Below are 20,609 nucleotides of genomic sequence, written 5' to 3' on the forward strand. Positions count from 1 at the left end.
TAAATCATTTGAATGTATAACTTGTCTAAAAATCAAATTTTAAAAGTTGAGGGAATTAACATTACAGAAAGTAACAAACCTCAAGGAAGCAGCCACCTTCAACAGATGGACAGTCTACCTCACTCTTCCCACGCTCCAGTAGTTACTGAATGCCACTCTCCTCCCTCCATTCAGTCTGCCCCACCTGCTGGCCTTCTAGAGCCTCAGTGCAGTCCTATTCCCACACCTCCAAACACATCCATACACTGTGATGGTCGATCTGGGATCACCAGTTGAGAGGAAATGTGTTGTGTTTCCACTCTTGAGACAAACAGAGTGTTATTTTATTGAGGTTTGGGATTTTTTTCTTGCATTAACAGGGTTTGTAGATCCCAGTAGGTGAATGAGAAAGAAGTATGCTTTTATTGCATAAGGAATTTGTTTCTGATACACCAAAGTGATGATGTATGACTTTTCTTAAAGAAGTGGTTATTAGAAGAGTTAAAAATCAATAGAAACAAAAAGTCATAGGCATTGTTCCAATACTCCAGGAACATCACAATTTGGATTCTGTAGATGTGTGTAATATAATGTGTAATATTACATTCTGACAACCTCAAGTTGAAAACTGCACAGCTGAAGATCACTTATAGTCAGTAACACTTTTCAAACTTTAATTTTAAATTCATCAAGTCTCTCCCTAATATATCATACTTTTTAATAAAGGAAACTGTCAGATACGCTATAATACAGAGGAAAACGTTTATATACTCTTTCATTATAATTTTTCCACAACTTCCAAAATGAAGAAAAAGACATGGAAACATTAAGCTCAGAGAATAATTGTGGCAGACAATTCCCTCCTCCTGAAAGTTCAATTACCCCAACACAGGCATAATTTCTTACTAACTCAAAAGGAACTGAATTCACATATAAAGACAAACGTGGGATTCTGTTGAATTCTGTTGGACAGAGAACACAATTGCTCAAGCACTGGTTGGGCACTTGTATTCTAATAGCTCACAGTTACTGAGCACTCCATGTCTGGGAAGAGCCAGTGCTGGGTGCCTGGCATGCATCCTTGCACCTCATCAGCACAACTATCCTATGGGCTCATCCTGGTTAACCTATTTTATAAATGAGAACACTAGCATCAGAGAAGTTAAAAAATTTGCCTAAAAACATCCAGAGTAGGTTTCATCGTTGCCCACTACTTTATAATGCTTTCCCAAGGGTACTGAGACGTTATCAAAACATGTTAGTGAAACAGTCTAAAACATCACAAATTTTAGGTTAATAAAAAATACCCAGAAAGGGGCAGCGTTATTAGAAATCTCAGCATAACGTAATAATAAGAACTTATGATGATTGTATTCTTTTCCTATTTTTTCTCCCATACAGGCATATGAAATACCATAAAACTTATTTTAGGGGTGTGTGTGTACATGTAGTTTCAGGATAATATAGTAATCTAAAACATTTTTAATATGGCAAAGTGTGGCAATACTAAATTTTTAAAAATGATTTTTATTTAGCAAACAGAAAGCAAAAATGTTGTCCAAGTAACATGCATTTATTTTATCCCTAGGAATGCACCTTTCCTTCTGCAAAGGATGTGAGATCCTGGCATGTAAATGAACATGAGGGACTAGTCATGAAAATACTGTATATTCAATTCCTTAAATTCTAAAATTGTCTTAGCATTTAACATCCAACACACTAAAGAATCTTTTTTCATATTCAATATAAATAAGGACAAATTCAGTAAACTCAGATGGGCTATTTTTTTCACGTAAATTTTAAAAAATCAAGGGCAATTTTTCAACTGATTTTCTTTTACCGATACGAGTCAATGAGAAAATATGAAATTGAAACATATCACCATTTCTCAGTGTTTACAAGTGGTAAGTCACAAGGAAAACCTTCCAAGGTCTTCTGTGTTGTTTTAAAAAGGTATTATAATCACATAATTTGGGAAACAATGTGTACTATTATCAAGAAACCTTTCATATTTTGTGAAATGGAGCACTTCCCCAATTTAAGAGACTATGGAAACCTTTTTCAGACGTTTTTTAACATCCTCAGAAATGGAAATTCTTGTTAATGCTGATCTGATCAATTCCTCCAAGTATATGGACTACTTCTTTGCAAACTCCAAGCCCCCAAATCAAATCACCTGTTCAACTGTATCTGAAAATCAGTTACATACAAGCATCAGAAAGTGTTTCTCCCAGCAACATAGACCCAAAACACACTAAAAAACAAAAATTATCAAGAACATACAAAAGACATATCTTTTCATATATTTATTTATTTTTTGAGATGGAGTCTCACTCTGTCACCAGGCTGGAGTGCAGTGGCTCGATCTTGGCTCACTGCAACCTCTGCCTCCTGGGTTCAAGCAATCGTCTGCCTCTGCCTCCCAAATAGCTGGGATTACAGGTGCTTGACACCACGCCCAGCTAATTTTTGTATTTTTAGTAAAGACAAGGTTTCACCATGTTGGCCAGGATGGTCTTGATCTCCTGACCTCAGGTGATCCACCCGCCTTGGCCTCCCAAAGTGCTGGGATTACAGGCATGAGCCACCGAGCCTGGCCACAAAAGACATACCTTTTCAAAGCCACAATTACCTCTCACCTGGACCATTGTTTCTCACTGATCTACCTGTCATAACTCTTGCATCTAATCATCTACTTATATCATAGGAGAGTGTTCCTCTTAAAATATAAATAAGATCATGGTGTTCTCCTTTTCAGGAACATTCAATGGCCTCCTATTCCATTGCTATTAAGCACAAACTACTGACACATCACCTTATGGTTGTGTGAGATATACTGAGCCGTCCTTCTTGTCCTCACATCTCTAATCTTCTCACCTTCTGACTGTCCCCTCTGCTCACTCTGTTGGTCTCCACAACACTCTTCAAACATGCTCAGCACACTCTCACCCAGAGCCTTTACACTGGCTTCCTCACTGTCTGGGATGCTCTTCTCTCAGGTAATCAAGTGGCTCACTCACTCACCTCTTTAAAATCTGTGCTCAAATACTGCTTTCTGTTCATATGGACCCTAAACACCTGTCTGTACTTCCAATTCCTTTTTTTTTTTTTTTTTTGGAGACAGAGTCTTGCTCTGTTACCCACGCTGGAGTGCAGTGGTGCAATCTCGGCTCACTGTAACCTCCGCCTCCCAGGTTCAAGCAATTCTCCTGCCTTGGCCTCCCAAGTAGCTGTGATTACAGGTGCATGCCACTGAGCCTGGCTAATTTTTGTATTTTTAGCAGAGAACGGGTTTCACCATGTTGGCCAGTCTGGTCTCGAACTCCTGACCTCAAGTGATCTACCTACCTTGGCCTCCCAAAGTGCTGAGATTACAGGCATAAGCCACTGTGCCTGGCCAGGCAATTCCTCTTTATCAAACTTAATTTTTACCATGGGACTTGCCAAACACATTATAATTAACTGATTTTTTTTAAGAGTTGAGTTACCTAACATTAAAATATAAACTCTATGCAGAGAATTCTACCTGTTTTGTACACTGATATGATTTCCAACATCTGACATACAGTAGGTATTCAATAAATTCTATTGTCTCAAAGCCGGCTGCAGAGGCACATGTCTATAGTACCTGCTACTTGAGAGGCTGAGGCAGGAGGATCACTTGAGCCCAGGAGTTGGAAACCAGCCTGGGCAATGTAACAAGACACTGCCCCTTAAAAAAAAAAAAACTATGAAATAAAATGTAATGGAACAGAAATAATTATCGCTTCAATTCTGAATCAGTTGAAAATAAATAACCACCCCAAAAATGAGGAAACCTACAGTAATCCTCTTTAATTCATATTGGATTTTAGGTTACTATTAAAACATTTTGCTATCTCAAGGATTCAGCAGGCTGAGCAGAGCAGATAGCTTGAGCCCAGGAGTTCAAGATCAGTCTTGGCAAAATGGCAAAACCCCATCTCTACAAAAAAATACAAAAATTAGCCAGGCGTGGTGGCCCGCATCCAAGGTCCCAGCTACTCAGGAGGCTGAGGTAGGAGGGTCGCATGAACCCAGTAGGCAGAGGTTGTAGTAAGCCAAGATCATGCCACTGCACTCTAACCTGGGCAACAGAGCAAGACCCTGTCTCCCAACCAAAAAAAAAAAAGAATTCAGCTAGAAAAACCTTATATTTACTTTGATTAAGAAAATGTTTATAAACCAATACTTTATGATGCACACTGGTGAATATGAAGTTATACCTGAAGTAATATTAAATGACAGCTTTTCCATTTCTAGAATGTATGCATCAACTACCTTCACTTAAACATGGTATTATCCAAGCTCACAGTATCTGAGAAGGTTTGTGTCATTATCTAGCAAACTAAAGTCAAGCCCTCTGTATTTCCCCACCTGTGATCTTCAAAGATATGGTGCTCCTTGAGATTTCTGTAAGGTAGGTCTGTTCTAAAACGTGTGAAAGGAAGAGAACCTGAAAAGGCAAGGTCTAAGAAGATCACTCATTTGGAGATGGCAAGGGTCACATCGGGGTTATCTAAGTCAGTGTGATTTACCCTTTGGTAAATCATACACATATTTCAAAAGTTACTTTATATGCTGTAATTCTTGCACACATATTTCATGGAAAATAAATTAGTATTACCTCGACTATCATCCATATCACCATCCCTTGAATGTTCTGATTGGATGTCTGGAGGGGTCTGAAGGATGGCCACGCTCTTCTGATTTATAATCTTCAATTTCAGTTTTGGTTTTGACAGTTTTCTTCTTGGAACTGCAACTGTGAGGCTCTGTAACTGAGTCATCCCTGATTCAGTCAAACACACACCATCCTGGGTATAAGTCTTGGGTGGGTCTAAAATTACAAAATCCCAAGAATACAAATCTAAACTTTCATTTTAAATTTGACTGATTACTGATTACTGATACCCATGTCAAGGGAATGTGACTGTAGTTCCAGAAAGCAATTACGTATCTATGAAATGCATGAATAATTAACTTCATGAAACCCAATAAAAACTAGGAAAAATAGGTCAAACTTCCTTGGATTATAGGCAGAAATGTTACATGTTTTTAAAAAATGGTCTTCCTGGGCCGGGTGCGGGGGCTCATGCCTGTAATCCCAGCACTCTGGGAGGCCGAGGCGGCAGGCAGATCACGAGGTCAGGAGATCGAGACCATCCTGGCTAACACAGTGAAACCCTGTCTCTTCTAAAAATACAAAAAATTAGCCGGGCGTGGTGGCGGGCACCTGTAATCCCAGCTATGCGGGAGGCTGAGGCAGGAGAATCGCTTGAACCCGGGAGGCGGAGGTTGCAGTGAGCCGAGATCGTGCCACTGCACTCCAGCCTGGGTGACAGGGCGAGACTCCGTCTCAAAAAAGTCTTCCTGGCATTTCTATTTTCATGTCCCAACAAAAAGAGTTAGAAGCACTGCAAAGAAATGCAATGCTCAGCTAATCCACTATGAGCTTTTTCCTGGAAAAGATCAAAAGGCAGGGATCTATTTACACAAGAAAAGAGAGAATACTCCAGAAGCTCATCTGGAAAAATCAGAGTATCAACATAATTACTAATAGGGAGAAGTAATAAATAAGTACAAATCCTGCAGATTTAATTTTAAATGTACAAAACTGTTGTTCCTTAGAACAATTCCTGTACTATCCAAATGTTTTTGTATCAGGTACTATTAAATACAAGTATTCAAAAGAATGACTGTTTAATAAGAATGTCATATTAATCACCATACTAGGCTTATTAATTATTTTAAAAATTAACAGATTGAATTAATTCTAAAAGAAATCTGCTTGCTAACTAGGCCGTATTTTCTGCTAACTGATAATTAAGCACAGTAATATATCAATGAAACCAAAGTAAGTATGGCATTAATGGTTATTCTAAGAGCTGTTATTTTTGTTGCCAACTTGCTGAAATTTATAGGAATACTGCCCCAGTAAAGCTGGATGACATTTTATATATCATTGTGGAAATGATTACCAACATTATGGAATTTGGATAGAACACCCATATGATTGAAGCAGATTTTACAAGTGGTAAGCCAATTATGTAAAAATTAAGCAAAGTAAATTAATTAAATTAAGTAAAGCAGTTCAAATTTTACCTAGCTCTTTTACTTTTGTGACAATTTGTGCTACAAGTGAAGATCCACAGCAGTCTGAGGAAGGCACTGAAATGAAAAAAAAAATCCAGGTAATTCTTTTCAGAAAAGGTAAAGTGTATTTACATACTTATATATGATTAAATTTTCTGTTTCTATACTCATTTTATTAAAATAAATGTTTGAACACTAAAGTTAAAAGCACTTTTTAAAGCAACAACAAAACAAGAAGTGATGAAGGAAATACTCAAGTCATGGAGGAAAACCTGGCTAAGAAAGAATCAACACATTGGATTTTGACATATTGTCAATAACTACAAGATCATGTTCCTTGGAAGCAAAATTATAGTTTACATCTAAAGTATGTGCTTTTTATTGTTTCATGTAAATTGTTTTATAACAAGTTGTGATAAGTCATGTATAACCAACAATAATATTTTTCATAAAATACTTGTCAAAGTAAGTTTCACAAAGATAAAATAGAGTAGAGCTAAGCTAATTCATTGGTTATGGACAGTAAGGTGCAAATGAGTGGTACAAGAGTGCAGACTCACAGTTTAAATTATTCTCTTACCATTAGACGCAGGCATATAGGGTCTGCACATGTTACAATCAAAACCAATGTCTGCTACATTTTCCACTTCTTCCTCAGTATTTAAGTTCTGACGAACTGCATGCACCCATCTAAAAAGACCATATTTGTACATTTTTTTAAAAAAATGGAATATACTGAGAACTGCTACCTTTTAAACCTGTAACACTGAGTCTTCAAACTTAAAAGCCCTAAGCCTCACATGCTCCTCCTACCTTGCCCTTTTCTCCTAACTATCCCTATTAACAGAAAAACTTTCATAGAGCTAAGGAGGAAATAAAAAGGAATGAGAACAACTATTAGAGAGGAAGCAAAGCACATTACATAAGGAAGCTAATTATTTTATAATCATATATTAAATATTTCAAAGACAGCAAGGAAGCTAGTTAGGGCAAACACAAAGGTATTCAGAAAACTGCAAATGGCAGTGCTAGCATATATGGGCTCCAGGCAATGCATCTAACTTGAAGTAGACATATCTCATGGAAAGCGATGTTGAATGGTAATTGGGAAATAAAGTAAAAAGTTGTCTTGCAATGGAACAGATAATTAGTAGCCAGAGTCCCAAGAATACTGTACTACTGATAAAATAATACTATCAATATATGTTCACTGCTTAACTTCTGAAGAGTACAACAATATACCAATGAAAGCAAAGAAACATTCTTGATTTTGAAATTCCACATAATTATGTAGGGAGGGCAGAAGGTGCTATCTAATACCTAGATATCTAGTATCTAGAGCTTTAAGAGAAAGTGGTTTAAGGAGAACAGAAAGTGTTAGATATTTTTTATAATCTATTAAAAGATTCAGAAACCCTTCATAAGAAACGGCATAGATGAAGGCAATAATTCTCCATCTAATTTCAAGGGATTCCTAAACCCTCAAAAAGGCCTAAATTAAAAATCTTTAGTCTTGGGTGGACACAGTGGCTCATGCCTATAATCATAAAACTTTGGGAGGCTGAGGTGGGCGGATCACAAGGTCAAAAGATGGAGACCATCCTGGCCAACATGGTGAAACCGTCTCTACTAAAAATACAAAAATTAGCTGGGCGTGGTGGCATGCACCTGTAGTCCCAGCTACTCCGGAGGCTGGGGCAGGAGAATCGCTTGAACCCAGGAGGCGGAGGTGGAGTTTGCAGTGAGCCAAGATAGCGCCCCTGCACTCCAGCCTGGCGACAGAGCAAGACTCTGTCTCTAAATTTAAAAACAAAACAAAACAAAACTTTAGTCTGGAGTTGAGAATTCAAAACAGGAAATCAATTCTGTAAGTTTCTAGGTGACTAAAAATCTACAAGGCAAAAAGTTCCATACCTAAAACTTGTGATTAAGGAAAAGCTATTTTCCAGTTTTTTTTTTGCTACATTTCAAAGAGAAAAGCTTTAAAAAGATGAAAAAATAGCACAATACCTATCACGTTGTCTACATTGCAGAATAAGATCTTCTTCTCTATAGTTTCAATAGCAGACTGGACAGGAAGATAAGCTTGCACAAGGAGCGCACTGTGTGTAATTGTTCTTCCATTCACATCTTAGAGCTGCAGATGTTGCTCCACAGTGTCTGCACCAAACACACCTGAAATCCAAATCCCCCCGAAAAGTCTCAATTTTATTTTCTTAGTTATTCAGTTACTGTAATTCAGGAAGCTACATACGAACATAATGGGGCAAATGATTTAATGTGTATGTGAAAATTTTTCTGATTAGTGGTATCTATCATAGAATATGTGTATTATTCAATTAAATAGGTATGGCTAATTTTTAAAAACTAAAGTGGTATGAGAAAGCTCTGAACTTGAAAGACTGACAAGGCAAACAAACCCTAGAGAACCATTTGCACTTCCAGCCTCGTTTGGGAACTGTCTGCAATGGAGGGTCTAGGCACTAGGTATGATAACTTATGTCACAATCTTCACACAGCAGGAGTCTTCCTGGGTCAGTTGCCTTCCCACAGGCCTCACACACAGTGCACTCAAGACACCTCCAACCTTTGCTAAGAACCACTTTAGTGATCTGTGAAAGAAACAACCAATCCATGTGATTTATGCATTAACCTAACATAATCAAATATACTATATAAATTAATATGGTGCTTATGTACCTAGAAGCAGAAAGGGGCAATCAACTAACATTTATTGAGCACCTACGGAGGCCCAATACTGGGTTGGGCATGTTCATACACGCTTTTAGGAGCCTACTGAGCAGAATAATAGAAAATGGCACATATTTTAATGCCTTTTTAAAGTCCACATAATTACCTTATGCTGTACATTTAATGTCCACTATATTTATAGATATAGTGACCAGATTTTAAAGAAATCAAGTAAGCTTCACTGTTATTGATACATAATTTGAAAATACATCAACAAAATCTCCATCTACATTTCCATGCTTAGAATCAATAGAAAAAATACCAAAAAAATTAATGTAAAGCGTGAGTTCTTAGGGACATTTATGATCTTAGAGGATTTCTATTTAGACTATGAAGCTAGGAATTCTGAAGTTCACATTCATTCCTCTGTTTATTCTCCCCTCTCTCAAGGGTATAAGTTAGCAGAATATTTGGGAATCTCCAAATCCCTAACAAACTCCTGAAGGAAACCACACCATGTAATATTAAGATTGCGGAACTTCTTTAACATCTCAAAAGACTAGGATCGTCAGACAGAGCCAATCAAGTGCCCACATTATAATGAAACAGCAAGTAATGAGGGTACGGAATAAAAATTCAGATCATGAGGTACATGAAAGCCTAAAAGCTACCAGAGAAGAAAATAAAAGAGTTAAATTCAAAGGAACACCCATCAGAATGGCACAAAACTTCCCAACTCCAGATGCTAGAAGAGTATAAGTTTCCAATTCTACAGGAAAATACTTTTCAAAGTACAATTCTCAACCTAGCTACACAAGCAACTATGTGTGAAGAGAGAATACGTTGTAGACACAGGAAGACTCAAAATTCAGCTCCTTCATTCTCCTTCTAATAAAGTTACTTAGAGATATGCGGAACAGAATGAGGATGTATTACAAAGAAAAGGAAGACTTGGGATCTATAAATCAACAGATCCAACAAAGAACATCAGGCCAGGGAAGTTTAAGGATGAGAACAACACACCCAGAAGCCACTGGCACATATCAGAGCAGGAGAAGGGAATGTCTAGAAGGAGGGTAGGACTTCTCCCAGAAAAAAACAGTGCTTTAAAAAATAATCTTATATGATAGTTCTATAGTAGGCAAAAACAAAGAACGAATGGAGAGTCACTATTACTTTCTTGTTATTAAAAACTCCATGAAAGACAAAAGAAACTCATAGTATACTGTTTAGATCTGCAGTGAACATTTACTGAGTCATAACCAACACCTTATTAATTGAACTAAACATAGTAATACAACTATATTGGGAGAAGGAAGGGGGTGTATTTTAAGAGCTAAATCAGAATTTATTTATTCATAGCAGAAAGTCAACAAAATCTAGCATTGATAAAGCAGTAAACCAGTTGATTATTTAGAGCTGTAACATTAACCACAAGAAAAAAGACCTGAAAAGATTAAAAGTGATTGCCTCAGATGTGGAGGTAGAGTAAGACAAGAGTTGGTTGTTCATTACAAGGCCTTTTTTTTTTTTTTTTTTGAGATGGAGTCTTGCTCTGTTGCCTGGGCTGGAGTGCAGTGGTGTGATCTCAGCTCACTGCAACCTCCGGCTCCCATGTTCAAATAATTCTCCTGGCTCAGCCTCCTGAGTAGCTAGGACTAGAGGAATGAGCCACCACACTCGGCTAATTTTTGTATTTTTAGTAGAGATGGGGTTTTACTGTGTTGGCCAGGCTGGCTTGAACTCCTGCCCTCAAGTGATCCACCCACCTCGGCCTCCCAAAGTGCTGGGATGACAGGTGTGAGGCACCACACCCGACCCGTTACAAGGCTTTTAATGTCATTTGATTTTTAAACATGTATATTTATTATTTTGATTAGCTTATTGATTTTTAAGAATTTGTCTTAGATTACCAAGTTAGTATGTTATTTGCCCAAATGAAGGAAATGGCCTGGGGTAAGATCAGGGTGGCTTAGAGCAGTAGCCAGCAAACATTTCCAATAAAGGGCCAGAGAGTAAACACAAAGTTTTGAGGGCCATATGATCTGTTGCAACTTTATAAAAACTCTGCCAGTGTAATGCAAAAACCGCTACAAATATATGTAAACAAAAGAACATGGCCATATTTCAATAAAAGTTTATTTGCAAACACAGGAAATGGGCCAGATTTAGTCTATGGGCCAGTCTGCCCGACCCTGGCTTAAACAATGACCTGAAGACAAAGTGGCAGACAGATCTGAGGTGTTTAGTGGCAGAATTTTTAAAATATTTATCTTCATTCCTATTAAGTTTTCTTCACAGATACCTGTGGTCCCTTTTACAACCAAACTCTCAAGTTTCTCCGCTTATATTCACTCTTCAAAACACTACAGTCTGGTCTCTACACCCACATCCACTCATAACTGCTTAAGCCAGGCTTGTCAAGACCTTCTTATTCTCAAATCTAATGGAAACATTAGTGTTTGTGTTTCTTGACTTCTAGTACTTCAACACTTCAACAATTTCTCCCTCTTTGAAATTTCCTTTTAACTTAGGTACTGGGGTTGTACTATCATTTTTTTCTTCTGTTGAACCAGTTTAGCCTTAGTTTTAAAAGTTTTTTCAAATAAGATGTCATCCAGGATTCCATCCATGGTACCATGCCCAAAGTTGTTACAGATATGTTTTATAATCTAATACGGATACATGCTTCAACGATAATGGAGTAGATGGGACCAGCCTGTTCTCCCATAAGATAGTAGAAAATTGGACAAAGTGTATGAAACAACTGTTTTCAGATATTGGACAACACATAGTAAAGGAGACAGTGGTCTCTGAGAGGAAGGAAACACTCAGGGAGTCCTATGATATTCTGCCTAGAAACATTTTCCAGAACGCTGCCCAGGGAGGGAGAACCTCAGCAGAGTACAATCAATGGCCTCGCTGAGGTTAGGGAAGGTGAGGCAGTGGAATTTGCAGGACACAGTACTCAAAATGAAGAAGCAATAAGGACTAAGAGCTCCAGAAATCTACAAAGGATCCCCTGAAGTCTTTGGTGGAACACCAAGCCGTACTTCTAGAAGCCCAAAGACCCACAACCAGGGGAAAGTACACCTACTGGGAATTTGTAAGCTGCACAATTACCAGAGCTTGCAAAAGGCTCAAAGACAAGTGAAGCACAACCAGTCAGAGTACAAAGACACTGGTGAACAGGGGATAGAATTCAGTAGTGATCCCAGAAAGGCCAAGTCTTAAGTATAGGGTTAAACTAATGCTAGGACTGCAGCTACCAAAATGTGGACTAGGGAACCCCAGTGGGTCTGTAAACTTAAAACAAGTTTAAATAATACTAAGATTTAATTTGACTTTTTTCACTTTATTCACAATTATACAGTGGTGTTTATAGAAGCTACATGTTGTATCATAATATTACACTGACATTGTACAGGTTGTGCTTCTGTAGTCTTGTGTTACAAAATGTTCCTAGTTTTAATTTCTAAAATGCTGAATAGTCCATAGTTAAAATCCTCATGAACAAAAACTATGGCATCCCCAGTAATTTTAAAGAGTGTTAAGGTTCTAAAACCATAAAGTTTGAAAATATCCACCTTAGAGTGAAGGCTTTCTAGACTTGCCCCAGCAAGCTTAAAAAGAAGCTTCAAAGGTATCAAGCTTATCCACAAACAATTGCCTCCTGCAATAAAAATGCAAGCTGAGCCAATTCACATATCCCTAGTATATTTCTAGATACTGCTGTATTTCTCAATGAGACTGCAGTATTCTATACTGTCCAAAACAGTGTTGTGTAAAAGGAACCACACATAATTTTTAAAAACAGGAATAACTAGGTGTCTGATAGTGCACTAATTGTCCAAACTTAACTTATGTAAGTCGTACTCATCTGTAAAATGGGAATTCGGTAATTGTTGGATGGGTTAAAAGAAATATATTACTATCTTGAAAGGGATCTTATTCAATTTCCTTAGGTCCAAAACATTAAGTATTCTAAAAAACAAAATCTAATGATAGCAGCTACTTTTATACAGAATATAAAGCACAAAGAAGAAAATAAACATGTTTTATGCATATATAACTTCATTTTTAATTGGCTTTATATACTCTGTGTTTTTCAGTCACATACCATGAGCAACTAATTTTAAAAAACTACATAAATTAACCGTACTAGTCTTCTATTTTGGATAGTATTAATTACAATCTTTCATTTTGATTCCTAAATTCACAAAAACCTGTATTACCCTATAAAATAAATACTACTGTAGTTATCAACAAAGAATTCTGAAGGAGATAATGTTGATTGGCTTACTATACTGACATTTTACCGTCAATGATATAACACAGTGATGTCTGAAGGGCAGGGAGAATGGTATAAAAATCACTCATGATTCACAACCTATTATTGAAACTGAGGTTAGTATTTATATTACAAGGTATGGCAATACTAGAAAAGATTTCCTTGTGGAGTATACAGTTTAAGACCTCTGCTGTACAGCTATACCTCCATGCTTGCTTCCAGTGGCCATGACACTTTATTCAAATATGTAAGTTTTATTAAGACTGAGTTCTTAAAAAGAAAAAACCAAGAACCTTAGATAAAACTAGTGAAGTATTGAGACCTGTCCATATTTGAAACCAAGCACACGATACCACTTAAAAGGTTCCCCAGAAAGCCTCTATCCTGAAATGCTTGAAAGTGAGCAGTGCTGACTCTCGATTATTACCAATTGCATTAAATATGACACTTGTTTTGTTTCTTTTGGCTATAAGGAGAAAATGTCATTTTGTGTATGAGTGAGCACAGAGGAGAGAGAATGTGGGAAAGAACAGAATGGGCTAATAATTTTTTACTAAATACTCCAGTTCTCAGCTTTATAAATCAACAGACAAAATGAATCAGCTAAACCTAAAACCTTTGTGAATAGTATAGATTGTCTTTTAAATTAAATGCATATATTTTTATGTTTTACTTTTTCAAGGCAAAAGCAGGATATTAGTACAATATAAGATTTATAGAGAAGCAAATTTCTTCAGATAGCAAACCCTTAAAAGCAGTATTTAAAGTACTTAAATACTGTCACATATGTTTAATAATCATAATACTTAATTGTGAGAACTGGGAGCTCATGTTACTACTAAAACCAAATAAAAATTAATACATATTTGTTAACTCAATTTAAGGATGTTTACCTTAATACTGACACAGTATGGATGATAACACTGACCACACTGAGAACAGGCAAGTAATCTTCCTTCTGCTCCTTGGCCAAAACTGCCACAAACTACACACATATCCTGAAGTTAAGAAAACAGAACATATTTTAAATGGAGACTAAGCTAAAAACCTACAAATTTTACTTTAAAAATACCTTCTTAACTAATACAGCTCTATAGCTAAATATTGGATCACTTCTGTGTATATGAGATAAAGCAGAAATATACAAGGAGGAATTCAATGAGGAAGACAGTAAATTGTCAAGTTCAAACCTGATTCAAAGTGAATTTGTCACTGCTGGAAAACAACACAACCGTAGTGTGCATAGAGTTTTCTTCATCATCCTTATTTGATGAAATATCTGCAGTAGACACCTATAAAAAGCAAAATACACAAAATACAAAGTTATATTTTTCACTTGTTTTACACTTAACTGGAAAGCTTCAGAAAATTCATAATCAAAACATATATTTTTGCTAAGGCCTAGAATAACAATTCCAAATATTAATGCTAAGATACTACAGTAAAATGGAGTCATGACATTTTATTATTCAACTCATTCTCTCTTTAGAGGTAGTATTCCTTTAGACCAAGAAGTAATGAGAAAATATAATAAACCTGTCTTAGTAAGACTTGATTATGCAGAATTCTAATCAAGAAACTATAAATGATAATATTATAAGTATGTACACACACAAATCTATCACTATTTTAATGACACACACTTGGGATCTGCAATGTAGTTAGTCTGAACTGAGATGTCCTGCAAACATAAAATACAGCACATAATTACATATTACATGTTGAAATGGTAATATTTTAGATATATCGGTCAAAATGGAAGGCATTAAAATTAATTTCGCCTGTTCACTATAACCTTTATTTTGTTTCGAGATGAGTTTCACTCTTGTTGCCCAGGCTGGAGTGTAATGGCGCGATCTCGGCTCATTGCAACCTCTGCCTCCTGGTTCAAGCTGTTCTCCCTGCCTCAGCCTCCCAAGTAGCTGGGATTACAGTTGTCCACCACCATGCCCAGCTAATTTCTGTATTTTTAGTAGAGACGGGGTTTCACCATATTGGTCAGGCTGGTCTCTTAACTCCTGACCTCAAATGATCCACTGCACCCAGCTCACTGTAACTTTTCAATGTGGCTACTAGGAAGTTTTAAATTGCATATGTGGTTCTCATTATATTTCTATTAGCACCGCTTTAGAATATTATTTTTAATAACATCCAAATTTCAGTATCAGCCAAATGATTATCAACCAATATTGTTCAGTCTGGACTTAGTTCTATTTGACTAAATCAACTAAGTACCCACTGGTTTGTTAATAATTTCTAGAGTGATTATGAAACAAAATAAAGCTCTGAACTAGAAGTTGTAGAAAGAAGACAAGGAGGGCACTGCCAAAATCATAAAATACAATCCTGTTTCTTTAAAAAGCTTATAACCTAAGCCTGGAAAGACAGAGTTGAAACACAACAGGTTATGTTCAAGGTCAAAACATAAAACAACTGAATTACTTTTCTTGAGGAACAACTGAAAGAAGATTAACCAGCTGGGTGTGGTGGCTCATGCCTATAATCTTAGCACTGTGGGAGGCTGAAGTGGGTGGATTGCTTGAGCTCAGGAGTTGGAGACCAGCCTGGGCAACATGGTGAAATACTGTCTCTACCAAAAATACAAAAAACAGCCGAGCGTGGTGGCACATGCCTGTAGTCTCAGCTACTCAGGAGGCTGAGGCAGGAGAATCACTTGAACCCAGGAGGCAGAAGTTACAGTGAGCCAAGATTATGCCACTGCACTCCAGCCTGGGTGACAGAGTGAGACCGTGTCTCCAAAAAAAAAAAAAAAAAAAAAGAGGAAGGAAGGAAGGTTGGTTGGTTAACTAAATAGAAGGACTACATCTCAGTATTTTTCAATACAAATACATTTAAAAGCAGTTTTTTTTTTGTTTTTTTGTTTGTTTGTTTTTGAGATGGAGTCTTGCTATGTCACCCAGGCTGGAGTGCAGTGGCACAATCTCAGCTCACTGCAAGCTCTGTCTCCCAGGTTCACGGCATTCTCCTGCCTCAGCCTCCCGAGTAGCTGGGACTACAGGTGCCTGCCACCATGCCCGGCTAATTTTTTGTATTTTTAGTAGAGATGGGGTTTCACCATGTTAGCCAGGATGGTCTTGATCTCAAGACCTCATGATCCACCCACCTCAGCCTCCCAAAGTGCTGGGATTACAGGCATGAGCCACCGTGTCCAGCCTAAAAGCAGTTTTAATGGATAGTACTAATGCTTAATAAGAGCAATTTATAGTCATATGAACCCTAATGACTACAAGTGTTAATAATGCCAATATTCATCATTAGGGAGTAAGTAAAGCCATGACAAATCCAAACATTAGAAAATTATGCAACATTTTAAAAGTAGGGAGGTAGAAACTTGTATAGACTGCCATGAAAGAAATTACAAAAGACGTTGTTGAGTGAAAAAATAAATTGCAGAACAGTATTTGAGGTATAGCACTATAATATAAAAACCTGCAAAGTCATTACATGTAGTCTATGGGCACATATAACAGGTTGAATCATAAGAAATTGCTGCTTTTCATCAGTTCAGAAATAATATTGGCAATTTCATATGGATCAACCTAATATATAAATATACCAAACTGGTAACAGGGAAATAAGGAGGACTGAGGAGTTAGTAATGGTAAATTCTGATCTACCTATAGCGCTTTAATTTTTTTAATAGAGAAAATGTATTGATGTGTTATATGCATAGTATTAACAAAATTAGCTTTCTAAGATTTTAGAGAATCATCCAAGATGATTCACAGAAGTAGAATCATCATCATCAGTAAGAAATTAAGTGACTACTAAAAATAATCATTAATTCAGTCATAGGACTAATGATGCATTGACAAGACTATTGAGATATATAATTAGGGAAATGGCTAAAATAGAGATAAAGTATCTATTTCTACCTCCCAACTACTAACAGAAAATTCAACACATTATACACACTGAGCAGCTCAAAGAAATTGTAAAGATCCATTATTATTTTTAAAAGGAAATTTAACCAGTGGATGCTTTCACTGAAAATGATAAACAATATATTCCCAGTATAAACCAGAAACAAAGTCTGCAGTAGAAAACTACAATGTCCCTAGATTCAAGTGGGGGTGGGGAGTCATATTTAAATAATAAGTGCAGAAAAACCAAAATATTTTAAAATAATTGTCCACGCAAGAAAGAAAACAGTATCATCTAGCTTGAAGACCCACTGTTTTTATTTTATAATTTATTTCATGACCTTTAGACTGCTAGAAAAATAAAACCTAACTTGAGGGAAAAGGTAATCTTTGAGAAAATATGTGCTATTGTTGCCTGCATAGATAATAGTGTGATTTATCCAGAAGGTGATAGAAATTTCATTTTCCTAGACCACAGATATAAGCCAAGGAGAATAGAAAGCTCTGACCTAAACTCCACAAATGTCCCTTCCAAGCAGGGACACGTAAGAGTAAACAAAAAAAGAAGATCAAATTAAACTCAAAGTGAGAAGATAGGAAAAAATAAAGATGAGAATATAAATCAATAAAACAGAAAGAGGAAAGAAAACAGAGAAAAGTCCATGAAAACAAAGGCTGACTCAAGAAGATCAATAAGATTGATAAATCTCTAGCCAGACTGATCAGGAAAAAAATAAGACAAGATACAAATTATTAGTATCAAGAATGAGGGAGGTGAAATCACTACAGATTCTACAGGTATTAAAATAATAAGAAACATTATGATCAACTCCATTCCTTTAATTTGTCAAGATGGACAAAATCAACAAATTTCTTGAAAGGTGCAAATTTATGCAAGGAGAGACAGATAACCTAAATAGGTACCTATTAAAGAAATACAATTTGTTGTTAAAAACTGTCCCACAGGCTGGGCACCGGTGGCTCATCCAGTAATCCCAGCACTTTGGGAGATGGATCACCTGAGGTCAGGAGTTCGAGACCAGCCTGGCCAACATGGTGAAACCCCATCTCTACCCAAAACACAAAAATTAGCTAGGCATGTTGGTGCATGCCAGTAATCCCAGCTACTCAGAAGGCTGAGGCAGGAGAATTGCTTGAACCTGGGAGGTGGAGTCTGTAGTGAGCAGAGATCACGCCACTGCACTCCAGCCTGGGCATGGTGGCTCACGCCTGTAATCCCAACACTTTGGGAGGTCAAGGCAGGTGGATCACCTGAGGTCAGGAGTTCGAGACCAGCCTGGCCAACATGGTGAACCAGGGGGCTGAGGCAGGGGAATCACTTGAACCTGGGAGGCAGTGGTTGCATGAGCTGAGATTGTGCCATTGCACTCCAGCCTAGGCAACAAGAGCGAAACTCCATCTCAAAAGAAAGAAAGAAAAAAAAAAAGAAAACACAACAAAAACCCCCCACAAAGAAAATTTCAGGCCAAGATGCTTTCACTAATAAATTCATGTATAATATAAGAAGATACATTTCCACTACTACACAACTTTTCCAGAAAACTGAAGATGAGAATATACTTTCTGATTCATTCTATGAAGCTGGAGTTATGCTGATACCAAAACCAGATGAAGACATTACAAGAATGTAAGACTACAGGCTGGTGCATGGTGACTCACGCCTGTAATCCCAGCATTTTGGGAAGCCAAGGTGGGAAAATTGCTTGAGCTCGGAAGTTCGAGACCAGCCTGGACAACATAGTGAGATGCTGTCTCTATTAAAAATTTTTAAAAAGTAGTTGGGTGTGTTGGCACACAGCTATGGTCCCAGCTACTTGGGAGACAGAGGTGGGAGGTCAAAGCTGGAGTTAGCTATGATCGCACCACTGCACTCCAGCCAGGAATTAGAAAGAGAACCTGTCTCCGAAAAAAAAAAAAAAAAAAAGAAGAAGAAAAAAAGTGCACAGGTCTACAACTGTGGTGCATCCACAGTTTTATTAATACTCAGCAAGAAAGGGGAGTACACTGTTAACAAGTACAACAGCATAGATGAATCTCCAAATAATTGTGCTGAAATAAATCAGTCCAAAAAGCATACAGTTCTGTATGATTCCACCTATATACAACTCTAGAAAATGCAAACTAATCTTGGGGACAAGGACGGATGGCAGGGGGAATGCAGAAAATTACAGAGGGACATGAAGAAACGTTGGGAGATGAATATATTCACTATCATGATTGTGGTGTCGTTTTCAAGGGTGTATATGTATATATCAAAGCTTATGGAATTGTACATGTCAAATATAGCTTATATCAACTATACCTCAATAAGCCTGGTTTGAAAATTTTTCTTTTTGAAAAAAGGACGAGAATCTAAGCTTCCTTATTCCTGGTTTAGTAGTAAACTTGAACAATTTCACCTGTCTCCTATACTTAAAATGACATTTCAGAATTTTAAAAACAGGATTTTAATAAATAGCAAAGTTATTACATAAAATATTTGCTAGTAGTTAGCAAATATATTTGTAATACACATATAAATAAAGCCTCATAACATGATAGTAAGCAAATATCAATCTTAAAATTTTTAAATTAAAGAGCAACTATATTACATACTGACTTTTTAGAGAGGGTTGGCATAGAAAGATAAGGAGTCAAAGAGGAAGGTAAGAAAAGAGAAAGGATGAGAAAGTAAATATACAAGAAAACGTAACCAGAGGCTCAAAAAAAAAAAGCAAAGTAGGACAGTAAAATAAACATTTTGACCTATTTATATGACTCTTAAGTTCAAAATAACTTGCTATGAGATTTTCATCATTAACTGACATTTAGATTAGAGAAAATATACATGAAGCAAGCCTCACCCCAGGCAATACAACAGCTCCGATTCCACTTTTCAGCATTGACCTGCCTCGGCCACCTCGCCCCGACAGTCCTGCACCTCGAGGTCTCCGCTTTCCTGGAAATCCAGACCCACGGCCCTATGTAATAGATTAGGAAAAGTCAACATTCTGTGACAGCCCAAAATAATTTTTAAATCCAAATGCCACTGAGATAAAACATTTTATTAAATGTTATACAAACACTTCTTTAGATAAGTATTAAGAGACCTGGCTTATTATTTTTATCTTTAAAAGTATACTCCACAACTTAAAAATCTAAATATAAAATGCTTACAACCTTAGAATCATACTTTCGGGCTGTCACTGTGAACGCTATCAGCAAGCCTTTGCATGATTTTTCTCTTTCCCACTCCTACATTCTCGGTGACGACAACAACTATAGCCTTATCCAGATATTTCGAAGTGCAACAAGTTGTATTCAATATAGAGTAAGGATAAGGAAGAACTCTCTCATTAACTGGTCTCGCGGTGATTACAGTAATAGCTAACATCTGTTGAGTACTTACTATGTACTAATCTAAGTATTTTTTACTCTCAACAATCCCATATAGTAGGTTTTATTATCCTCATTTGAGATGAGTGTGCTGAGGAATAAAAGGGTTAAGTAACTTGTCCAAGGTCGCGTAGCTAGCAAGTCTGGCTCCAGCGTCCCTGGGTTGGAAGCATATTCTGTACTGCTACATCAGCATGAAAGTTCATTTTTGCTAGTGTGTAACAGTATTCTTCCTGTCATTAAAATTAAGTCAG

The 20,609-nt window shown here is 37.0% G+C and overlaps 1 pseudogene; it reads right to left on the reverse strand.

The window, feature by feature from the left end:
- LOC129528454 (histone-lysine N-methyltransferase 2C-like) overlaps positions 1–19,862 on the reverse strand; it is a 54,472-nt pseudogene extending 34,610 nt beyond the window's left edge.
- Positions 19,863–20,609: the final 747 nt, after the last annotated feature.

This window comes from Gorilla gorilla, chromosome 17, assembly GCF_029281585.2.
Source record: "Gorilla gorilla gorilla isolate KB3781 chromosome 17, NHGRI_mGorGor1-v2.1_pri, whole genome shotgun sequence".
NCBI classification, from domain to species: domain Eukaryota; kingdom Metazoa; phylum Chordata; class Mammalia; order Primates; family Hominidae; genus Gorilla; species Gorilla gorilla.